Below are 12,413 nucleotides of genomic sequence, written 5' to 3'. Positions count from 1 at the left end.
TATGTTTATAAAATCGTTGAAGCTGCTAAGCTGTTGTTCGGAGCTGTCACTGTTTTATTTGGAAGTGTTGCTGGGCGCTGGATTTTTTGGGCTATGTTTCTCGACGTTTAAGTTGCTGCCCATTATTGGGTTGTATGGAGGTGGATTGTGTTTTGGGTATGCGAACTGTTTTGGATGACGATCCGTTGCTTTTGAATTGTTTTGCGGAAGTTTGATGCTGTTGGGACAGTATTGTGCATATGAATGGCAATATGAGTGGATCAAAAGCTAGCTCCATGGCAAGTGAATCTGGTATTGAACTTCCAAGACGACCTGGTGCTCTTACTCAAAAGGGTTTGGCATTTAAAATTGAAATGATTCAAAGTGAATGCAAACGTAAAGTAAATAAAACAAAGGGGTGATCCGGTCTTTAACCCTTAGGAGTCTGAAGGTGTTTTGGAGCCCTGAAGAGATTCTGACATGTCCTGACATTTGTGCATTTTTCAGTTACTTATAAACATATAAATGTCTAAAGTCTGATAACATTGTATTCAGCAGAAACTGGGTTACAATAATATATGAGCAGTATGTATGTACAAGTCTTTATATTGGAGAAAAAAACAGTTATGCGTGATTATTGAAAACAACAAAAAAATAAGTCACTGAAATTAGACCACAAAACACATTCATGACATTTGTGTACAAGACTTTTGTGACCTGGATCTTGTAGTGTAGAGGTTTTACTTCAAAATGATGTGACAATCATCTCACTCACTCATTTACAGAAAACAATACATTAATTTAAATTTTCTAAGACACTTTTTGTTTACAAAGGCCATATGCGAGGAGGTGGGAATGCTCATGAATAATGCTGTAGTTCACACCAGAGAAGACAAAGACCTGCATAATGAGCTGTATAATTACCCCTTTCAGTCAGGTATGGGACAGAGGAAAGTGCTACAAGAAAATAATTTGAGGACAGAAACATATTTCTGTGTTTGTGGTTTATTTAGCATGCATGTCCCGATGTGAGGTGCTGGTGAAGGCAAGGGTGATGCAGACACATTCCTAAAAACAAATAAATAAAAAAATGTTAGCATCTCAAACATTTACACCTGAAATGTTTGTGCTAAATAACATTACCGATAGCAGTATTATAGGCTAATCAAAACGGAGCCAAATATATATTAGCAATATATATTTGCTAATATTTACTAATATTAGTTTAATATTATCAAAATAAGAGTTATATAAGACTTAATAACTTACCCCAGGGCTGTCAAGTTTTGAAGATTGGCAAGAGTGACATTCCACAGGATGCCTTTTCATTGGTTGTTGTGTTGTATTTTACCCAGATACAATAGTACTATTTTCTGATTGGCTATTTTGTACACCCTTTCTTTTTTTTTGATTGGCTGACAGGCTCTTGGGGCAAATCTTGTCCGACTTCAACGTCATAAAAGAGGCTTGTTTCCGACGGGAAGCGACGTTTTTCTTGACGTTTCGTGACGTTTTCATCCGAGTTCCGACTTGGAGAGAAATAGTCGAACGCACCACAATGTCACTCAACTCAGAATTTCCGAGATCCGAGAGAAAAACGAACGCAACATTAGACTGTATGTGTTTTTAAGCCGGGGGGCGTGGCCTTATACGCATGCTGCCCGGACTGTTTTCCGTGTGAATGGCTGTGGGCGTGCCCTGCCTCGGGTCATTAGCAGATAATGAAGTGCGACAGAAATTCTGTGCCTCTCCTTGGTTTCACATGAATTACATAAACTGAAAATATTTATTTTTAATTTAAATTGCTTTATTTAAAAGTAGACACTTTAAGCTTTCTATAGATATATTTCTCATGTCTGTCTGTGCAGTATTCGCGGAGTTTCAGTTCATTTTAGTGACGTGTTTCAAAAAGATTTTCGCGGAGACTGAGACAGCTGAAAGCGCACCCTGTTTATTTTCTTTATTTTACAAAAGCACAATGTTTCGTGGATATTGTGAGTATACATGAATAAAAGTAGACCATTTACAGATTAAAATGATGTACTACACTTACGTGTATGATCAAACATGACGACGCATTTTAAGTTCTTTTCACGGTTACCAGAAAAAAATGCAAGTGTCCCCGCCGGCGGGTCCGCCGACTCCTAAGGGTTAAAAGACCTAATGAAAAGTGATGATACTAAACAATAGGCATCCATATGGAAAACTTTGTAATTCCCTATGGCTGCAGCGGGAGAATCACCATAGCGAGCCGACGGGTCGAAAGTGACCCGTTTTTATTAATTTTTAATATTCCATCGTGCATTTCTGAATGCGCTATATGTCGGTTTCATTTTCAAAAGCCATTACTAACATACCTGCAAAACCTTTTTGGGGTCACCAGATGGCAGCATTACTCCACTACACAGATCAGGCCACTCAGCTGAGCTGCATTAGCATTCGTAACACCTGATAAGGGCTGTTCATAACCTAAGTTTTTTTTTTTTTCCTGAACAAAATTGATGCACATGTGCAAATGAGACCCCGATTTATAATAAACAAGAAGGAAATAAAAGTGCATGTTTCTGTAACATTTTATTTCATTGCAACTATCGCATCCCCATTCACTCCTATGCAAATATGCGGGTTTGTTCAAAGTCCATAATAGAATAGAATGCCTTTTATTGTCATTATACATTTTTTACATATACAATGAGATGAAAAGCATCTCCTTGGGTCAGTGCTCAAACATATACATATAAATATAAAAAGAGAAGTAGTATAAAAGTATGTATAAAATATGTATAACACTGTGATGCAGTACGTCAGGAGGCTCTCAATGGACGAGCGATAGAAGGTCAGAAGCAGATCCTGGTTGAGATTCAGCTTCCTGAGGACTCTCAGGAAGTGGAGCCGCTGCTGTGCCTTCTTGACGACCTCTGTGATGTTCTCGGTCCATGAGATATTGTCCGAGAGGAGGACCCCTAGGTACCGGAAAGTATGGACCCTCTCCACGCGTTCACCGTTGATGTATAGGGGGGTTAGGTCGGTGCCGTGCCTCCTGAGGTCAACAATGATCTCTTTAGTTTTCTTGGTGTTCAAAGTCAGATTGTTTTCTGAACACCAGGCCTCCAGCTTCAGGACCTCATCCCTATAGGCTGCCTCGTCTCCCTTAGAGATGAGTCCGACCACCGTAGTGTCGTCGGCAAACTTGATGATGAGATTGTTGTTGTGGGTCGGACTACAGTCGTGGGTGTAGAGGCAGTATAGGAGGGGGCTCAGCACACAGCCCTGTGGGGATCTGGTGCTCAGTGTTTGGGTGGAGGAGAGGTGAGGGCCGAGTCTCACAATCTGGGGCTGGTTTGTAAGGAAGTCCATAATCCAGGCGCATGTGGAGGGGGGGGAGGCCGAGAGTGACCAATTTGGTAGTGAGAATATCCGGGATGATCGTGTTAAATGCAGAGCTATAGTCCACAAAAAGCATCCGAACGTAGCTGTGCCTCTGTTCCAGGTGGGTCAATACAGAGTGAAGGGCTACAGCAATGGCGTCTTCTGTGGACCTGTTTGAGCGATATGAAAATTGGTAGGTGTTGAGGCCTGGGGGGACGAAGTCTCTGATGTGTTGAAGGACCAGTCTCTCGAAACACTTCATGATTACTGGCGTGAGAGCCACGGGACGGTAATCATTAAGGCTGATGATGGGGGACTTCTTCGGAACTGGTATGATGGTGGCTGATTTTAAGCAGGATGGAACGACTGCCTGGGCCAGGGAGAGGTTGAAGATCCTGGTGCAGATGGGTGCAAGCTGATGGGCGCACGCACTGAGCACCTTCCCAGGGACACCATCCGGGCCAGCAGCCTTTTTGGGGTTTACTGCCAGAAGTGCCCTACTGACATCATGCTCACTCAAGGTAAGCGATGTGGTGCAGGAGCTGGGTGAAAATGGGGGTGAAGATGGGGGTATGGCTGGAGCTGATGATTGTTGCTGTCTTGGTGTATCGAATCGAGCAAAGAAGCTATTTAGCTCCTCTGCCAGCAGCACATTCAGGTCTCCAGTAGTCACATGACATCCTCTGTAGTTGGTGATATCATGTATGCCCTGCCACACCTCCCGTGCATTGTTGCTGCATAGATGAGACTCTATGCTCCTCTTGTGGTCCATCTTGGCTTCCCTGATACCTTTTTTCAGGTCAGCTCTAGCAGCGCTGTACTGAGCACTGTCACCTGACCTGAAGGCAGCATCGCGGGCCTTGAGGAGCAAACAGACCTATCTAGTCATCCAGGGCTTCTGGTTGGGGAAAACTCGGATGGTCTTAGTTACAGTCACATTTCCGATGCAGAACTTGATGTAGTCCAGCACCGTTCCTGTGAGTGTCTCCAGATCCTGAGGTTCGAAGATGTCCCAGTCTGTGCTGTCAAAGCAGTCCTGAAGTGTGGAGAGAGCACTGTCAGGCCAGGTTGTAATGGTCTTTGTGATGGGCCTAGCACTGCGTCTAAGGGGGGTGTAGGCTGGGGGGAGTAGGAGGGAGAGATGGTCCGACTGGCCAAGGTGGGGGAGGGGTATGGCTCTGAATGCATGTTTCATGTTGGAATACACATGATCCAGAGTGTTGTCTCCTCGGGTAGAACACTTAACGTGCTGGTAAAACTTAGGGAGTGCTGTTTTCAGATTGGCCTTATTAAAATCTCCTGCAATTATGTGAGCACCTTCAGGGTGGACCCGCTGCTGTTCATTAATGGTGTTCAGCAGAAGCGAGAGCGCCGTATTTACATTGGCGTCGGGTGGAATATACACAGCCGTGATGATAACTACTGTGAGCTCTCTCGGTAGAAAAAAAGGCCGACATCTTACGGACATCTACTCGAGATCCGGGGAACAGTGTTTCTCTATAATAGTCCCGTTGTTACACCAGTTCTCATGCACGTAAATACAGAGCCCCCCTCCTCTGCTCTTACCGGAGTTTTTTGTTCTGTCCCAGCGGAGCAGAGTGCGACCTGCTAGCTGCACGCTAGCATCAGGAATCCCAGAGTGAAGCCAGGTTTCGGTGATAATCATAACACAACAGTCACAAACATAGCGATTTCCAGCGAGTTATAATTGCAGGTCGTCCGTTTTATGTACCAGGGATCTTGCATTGGAGAGATAAAGGCTCGGTAGAGATGGCTTATGCGGTTGTTTCTTTAGCCTTAGCATAACGCCGGACCGGCAGCCTCGCTTTTGCTTTCTCTCCTTCCTCCATCTGCGTCGCCTCTTAGACCCGATAACAATCCACGGAGAGCCCGCTGGTCGCGCTATGTCGTCTGGGATGTTGTGCGCGTGGTGAAAAACATCTGAAACGGATGTCTGGTGTTGGTAGCTGATTTCCAAAAGGTTCTGACGGGTGTAATGGATGCTCGCCGAACCATTAGTGCAAAAATAAACAAATAAGACATACAAAAACAAAAAGAAAAAAGAGCGCTGGGAAGGAGAGCCGTGAGCCGCTGCATCTGTGCGCGCCGCCATCTTGAAAAAGAAAGGCACACTAAAGCAGATTTCTGTATGCCCAGAATTGGATCACTTGTCCTAAACCAATCAAAGATTGTAAAAAATGGCAATTTAGCAGTATGTGAGGGCAGTTTCCCATTGCACTCTGCAGCCCTGACATCTACTCCATGCGCAGTTCTATGCGTGATTACTATGCAGACAGAAGTCACTCGCTCCCTTACCCATGTTCACGCGCCCAGGTTAAAAAAAGCTGCGCGTGCCCCTGGTGGGTGCTTGAGAATTGTTGGAAGAGAAATATAAATGTGATTTTTGCGACTGACCTGGGTTTACTGCTGTATCATTTTTGTGCCCTGATTGCCTGTCCCTTCACTCCCAGTACTTCATTTACATTGCAATACATCAAGGGGCACTCGACGCACGGTGGCGCCTTGCAAGGTGCTAAAATGTCAGATTTAGAATTCCACAGCGGCACCTTCAAAGGCGCCATTTGGTCAGGTATCGAATTATACAGCGGCTTTTTGGAATACCCCGTTTTCCTTTGTGCCAGCCCCGTGACGGAAAATTATAATAATAAAGCATGATCTAACAATAAAACAGTCTGTCACCATGGAACCCCAGTCAAATGTGATTTCAGTGACTTTTGCCAATCACTCCCGAGTGCTTCTCCAGACATAGCAAAGGGGAATATTTTCAAAATATAGAGGGGATCAAAAGACAGAGGCGTGGCCAGCCACTGCGGTATATCAGAACACCTTAGTGAATCTTCACTTGGTGGATTGGAGAGATGGCGAGGTACTCTGGCAGCGCAGTGGCTGACTTGGTGGCTGTTGACCCAAAAAATGTCTCCGAACTCATGGAGGAAGACACAACGGAGAGTGATGGAGACACAGAAGAAAGTACAGAGTCAGAATATGAACCAGAAAGTGAGGAGAGTACCGAAAGCGAAGAGGAGAGTTCGGACAATGAAGACATGCAAGATCCATCTTACATATCCAAAGATGGGAAAATTTGCTGGAGCGCAACTCCAAGCACAACTCCGTGCACTTCTGCAGGCAGGATGCCTGCAGAATTTATACTGAAGAAGAATCCAGGACCAACACGACTGTGCATGGCTGGGGCTGAAGATATCGTGTCTACCTTCAATTTATTTTTCCCTACAGTAATTAAAAATATTATAGTGAAAATGACAAATTTGGAAGGGAGCAAGAGATACGGTACCAACTGGAGAGATACCAACGAAAATTAATTAGTCTCATTTTTTGGGCTGCTACTCCTTTCTGCAGTTTATAAGTCCAAAGGGGAAGCAGCTGCCAGCCTTTGGAACGCTGAAAACGGGCGACCAATTTTTAGAGCCATCATGCCCCTAAAAGATTTTGCGCTCTTACATCTGCCCTATGTTTCAATAACAAAGCAACACGAGCTGAAAGACAGGCATCTGATAAGCTGCCAGCAATCAGAGACATCTGGGACCTGTGGGCGGACAAGCTGCCAGCTCTCTACAATCCGGGACAGAATGTTACAGTGGATGAAAGGCTGATTCGGTTCAAGGGTAAGTGACATATTTTTCTATACTGTTACTCTGGTCATAAATTGTTATAACATGAAGGTCATATTGCAAAAAAAAAATCAGAATTTTCTTTTACAAAATATGTGTATTTATTTGGTTAGACTGGCTGCATTTTTTCATCAGATGTATAATTTTTGCATAATTCAAATGCATTTTTTGATACTGGTGGTTGATGGATTTATTCCACAGCAAATACGTATTCTCGTTTTGTCGTCTTGTAGGTTGCTGTGGTTTCCGGCAGTATTTGCCAAATAAGCCGGGGAAGTACGGAATCAAGGTGTGGGTGACCGCTGATGCGTCGACCAGCTACACCTGGAAGGTGCAGGTCTACACCGGCAAGCCCACCGACAGAGCCGAGGTTCATCAAGCCACCCGAGTCGTGCTGGAGATGACCGAAGATTTGCAGGGGCACTGTGTCACTCTGGACAATTTTTTTACCTCGTACGATTTGGGACAGCAACTGCTGAAAAAAAAATTAACCATGCTGGGTGTCACGCCCCGCTCCGTCCGCTCCCGATATGTGCCACGCCCACCTCGTTACCTCGTGTGATTCCCTGATTGTTTCTTACCTGTGATTCGTTACCCTTAGCCTGTGTCTTGTATGTAGTCCGTGTCTAAGTCAGTTGTCCCCAGTTCCGTCATTGTAGTGTTTGGATGTTAGTTCCTGTCCGCCTTCCCGCTCCTAATAAAACCCCGTTTGTCCGTATTGACGGCTCGGCTCGCCCGATCCCGACAGAATGACGGAACTCCGCGAAAGCACGAAGCAGCAGTCCGAGCACCACCGGCTCGGACTGCTGCAAACCTTCGTGTACTGGCAATCCCAGCCTGAGGTCCAGGAGGAACCGGTAGCCCTGGAACTGGCTAGCCGGGGCCGGGACCTGCTCCAGAAGGAGCGCCCGTCGGGGCAGGCATACCCGCTTACCAAAGCCCGGAAGTGCCTCCGCCGCCTGCAGCACCGGCTTACCGAGCGACGGGAGGCGATCCCAACGCTCCGCTTGGGAGCCTGCACTCTGCTCCCAGCCGGTGAGTACGAGGGCTCACCACCCGCCTGGTATGACATAGCCGCTGCCCGCCTAGCCAGCGTCCCCGGAGAGCAGCCGCCTACGGTAGAGGCTTCTATTTATCGGCCGGAGCGTCTGGGGCACGGCGGCATTCGCGCCGTAAGAGACGCTATTCCCCGGGTCCCGAGAGCCCTTAAAGGGGCAGCGCCAACGCACTCGGCACCCCTCCTGCCTGCTCCGGAACTGCCTGATCCGGATTTGCCAGCAGCACCGCCTGCAGCTGCTGTCGCCGCTCTGCCCGCGGCACCGCCTCCTGCTGCTGTCGCCGCTGATCTGCCCGCGACTGCGCAGCCTGCTGCTGCCGCCGCCGATCTGCCCGCGGCTGCGCTGTCTGCTGCCGCCGCCGATCTGCCCGCGGCTGCGCTGCCTGCTGCCGCCACCGATCTGCCCGCGGCACCGCCTGCTGCTGATGCCGCCGCTCTGCCCGCGGCATCGCCTGTCCTACTTGACCCGCCTGTCCTGCTTGACCCGCCTGTCCAGCCTGCAGTCCCTACAACTGGCACCACTCTGGCTGCGGTGCCCCCTGCTGGCCGCACGACGAAGGTGCATGCCGAGGTGCCCCTTCCTAGCCACGTGACGGCGGCGCCCATCCTGCCGGCACCTGAACTGCCTGTTTTGCCTGTCCTGCCGGCACCTGAACTGCCTGTTTTGCCTGTCCTGCCGGCACCGGAACTGCCTGTTTTGCCTGTCCTGCCGGCACTTGAACTGCCTGTTTTGCCTGTCCTGCCGGCACCTGAACTGCCTGTCGTGCCTGTTCTGCCGGCACCTGAACTGCTTGTCTCGCCTGTCCTGCCCGCGGCCCTGCTTGAGGCTGCCTCTCCCGTTCTGCCCGCGGCCCTGCCTGAGGCCACCTCTCCAGTCCTGCCCGCGGCCCTGGCTGCCCCGCCTGCGGCCTCCTTCCTGACTCCCTCGCCCTTGCCCCGACAAGGCCAACACCACCCGGGACCCCGCCTTTCAGTGTCCCGTAAGGGAAGAGGACACAGGCGTCGGGTCCGGGTCCCGCCCTCCCTGCCCCCTGGCTCGCCCGTTCGGCCCCTGGCTGTAGCTCGGTGGCTGCCTGCGGGTCCTCCGGCTCGGGGTCGGCGGTCGCCGCCGGGTCCCCCCCTGGATCCTCGGTGCCGGTCCTCGGTCCCTCCTCCGGCTCCATGTCGGTCGCCTCCGGGCCCCCCTGCTCCGGCTGGGCGTTGGACGGCGCCTTCGCCGGCTCCGCCTCCGCCTGCCGCGGCTTCCCCCTTCTGCCTGCACCGGTGTTCCCTCCTGCTCCCTTCTCCCTCTCCCCTGCGGCCCCTCCGGCCGCTGCCTGTCGCCCGCCTGGGTTCCTTTGGGCTCCCCTTGTTCCTCCTCCCTTTCTGCCTCCTGTCTCTGCTCCTCGGCCCTCTGTGTCTCCTTCGTTCACTCCTGGCCCCTTCGTGTCGCCTGTGGGTGTTCCCTCCGTGTCGCCCTTTTCTGTCGGCCTGTCTGCGTTCCCTGTCGGGTCTTGTCGTTTTTCTCGTCTTTGTTCCTGTTCTGTGTCTCTGTCCTGTTTCCCTGGTGTCGTTGATGGTTTTGTTCTTGTCTTCCAGGTCCTGTTCCCCGGTCCCGTCCGTCGCCTCCTCTCGGGCGCGCCCGGTGTGCGCGCCTTTGGGGGGGGGTTCTGTCACGCCCCGCTCCGTCCGCTCCCGATGTGTGCCACGCCCACCTCGTTACCTCGTGTGATTCCCTGATTGTTTCTTACCTGTGATTCGTTACCCTTAGCCTGTGTCTTGTATGTAGTCCGTGTCTAAGTCAGTTGTCCCCAGTTCCGTCATTGTAGTGTTTGGATGTTTGTTCCTGTCCGCCTTCCCGCTCCTAATAAAACCCCGTTTGTCCGTATTGACGGCTCCGATCGCCTGCTTTCCGGCTCGCCCGATCCCGATCCTGGGCACTATGAGAAAAAATAAACCAGAGCTGCCCTCTGCAATTCTGGACTGTAAGGGAAGGCAAATCAAATCATCAAAAAACTCCTCGCTGGCCCCTGGTTATATGCTCATATCTTTATAAATACGCTTGCAAAAAAAATAAAAAATTTTGCGGAATATCTTAGTTTAATGTAAGTGAAACGGAGTATGAGATTGAATTTCTGAAAATCACTAATTCCGTGCGTACAGACAGAGCAGTATCTCTAGTATTTATAGAAAAAGAACTGAGCAGGTGTCACGCCCCGCTCCGTCCGCTCCTAGTGTGTGCCACGCCCCCTCATTATCCACGTGTGCTTTCCCGATTGTGCCCAGCTGTTTCCTGTTTCGTTTGCCTAGTCTTGTGCATTTAGTCCGTGTCTCAGTCGATGTACCCCAGACTTGTCATTGTAGTGTCATGTGCTGTGCCTTGTCTGTCAGTCTGCCTGCATTAAACCCGTTCGTCCGTATTTACGGCTCCGACCTCTACCTTATCCGCTCGCTCACCCTCGAAGCGTGACAGCAGGGGTGAGTTTCACAAAACTGTCGAAGAATTAAGAACGTATTTTTTCAGAGAGAGAGCATTCAAAGTCCTTTTTATGTAGTTTTTTGGCTACGCCACTTTTGGGAAATTCACCCCCGATTGTTTACTGTGTTTCCTGCAATAGTCTTCTAAGTCTGCGGTTCCCAAACTAGGGTACCCGTACCCCCTGGGGTACGCAAGAGGCTGTAGGGGCTACGCGAGGGAGTGGGGGGAATCACGAATTCGAACAACGAGACAGTCAGTAATTCTCACAACAGCGGAGTCGGTGACCTCCAAAAAAGCCGTAAAACACAAAATACAGTCGTGTTTATGTCATATGTTTTTGTGCTTATTAAACTTAAGTGTTTCCAAAGATTAATCCCACAACAGTAGTAAAATAAATGTCTTGCTTTAACATAAATACTAAAAGAATAGATCGCTTTAATCGCTATTACAGTTGGGTATGGGCACGTGGTCTTATTTAGAAAACATACAAAAAGAGACGCATATAATGTTTAATCATTCGTTAATTTGTATTTGTCCGGTCCAGGAGGTTAATTTTGGGGATCGTTAAAGTCATAGATCACCTATCTTGATTAAGCCTGATTCGGTTCGTTATATATATTATTAAAAAGTAAATATTAAGTAAGAATGAGAATATGAACAACCATGGGAATTATTTTTACAGTGAAAACAATTGGTATTAATTATATTGTATGTTCTTGACTCCTAAACGATTTACATCACGCTCACACTATTTAAAAATTTCGCTACAACAAAGCGATCCTTATACATTTTAAGTGTTTTTTGATTATCAAACTCTAAAGCCCCACTCTTGGTTGTGCGTTTGTGCAAATGTCCGGGCTTTTCTGTGTGCGTGTGTAGGGTGTTCATCTTGCGTCTAAAGTTACGGTATCTATACTAATTTAAAATAACACATTTTTGTTTGCCTATTAACAAATACATCTAAAGTTTTTCTACCTTTAAACATTAACAAAAGCCGTTAATGTCTTTCCTTTAAAATTTACATGTGGTGAGCAATTCAGTAACAGTTACCTTGATACTTATGGACAAATTCTTCGTGGAAAAATTTGTAGCCTTTATCAAGTTTGCTCTTTCTCGTTTTCCTCCACGGGTTTAGCAACATCTGCAAATGTACATTTGGGCAAATTTGTCAGAGAGGTTGTATATATTCTCTGTTGAATTTTCTCTGATCCCGGGTTTTCTAATGCATTGACTCTTGACCGGAACTAAGTTTACCCTACGATTACGTATTTCCGGTTTTCGTGAAAAAGGTCTATTGACTGACACCTGACTGTCGGAGTTGCCTCCAAGCATTCAGTGCAGCGCCAAAATGGACAAATGGCTAACAAGAAACGCCCTACCACCGAGACACCGGCCACTACCACCAATCAGCTCATATCTGAAGATACATTTGCCAGTGATTGTTCAACAACAATGTGTTCGTCAGATTGGGATGCTAGCACAGATGTATCTGTGGTTACTAGCCAAGTGGCTAGTATAGCTGGAGACAGTCATGTGGAAATTGATGAAGGGTCTGATGCGGAGCCTCAAAGTGGGAGAAAGCATGTCAGCTGGGACTGTAACACAACCTCATCAAAGCGCAAATACGATGACAATTATATTTTGCTGGGGTTCACATATATAAATATTGGTGGATTTTCCCTGCCACAATGTGTTAATTGTGCAAAAGTATTGTCTCACAACTCAATGAAACCTTCACTATTGCGCAGACATTTAGAGACCCATTTGAAAAAAACCAAGAGAATATTTTGAGCGACAGCTAAAATCACTTTCAACAAGTAAAACCTGCATTCGAGTGCCAGATCCTATGAATAAAAACAGACTACAAGCATCTTACGTGGTCAGTTACAGAGTGGCTAAA

The 12,413-nt window shown here is 47.8% G+C and overlaps 1 pseudogene; it reads right to left on the bottom strand.

The window, feature by feature from the left end:
- LOC140588339 (uncharacterized) overlaps nt 1-12,413 on the bottom strand; it is a 56,060-nt pseudogene that overhangs the window by 23,284 nt on the left and 20,363 nt on the right.

Source organism: Paramormyrops kingsleyae, chromosome 3, assembly GCF_048594095.1.
Source record: "Paramormyrops kingsleyae isolate MSU_618 chromosome 3, PKINGS_0.4, whole genome shotgun sequence".
NCBI classification, from domain to species: domain Eukaryota; kingdom Metazoa; phylum Chordata; class Actinopteri; order Osteoglossiformes; family Mormyridae; genus Paramormyrops; species Paramormyrops kingsleyae.
This window is presented reverse-complemented; position numbering and strand designations above follow the sequence as displayed.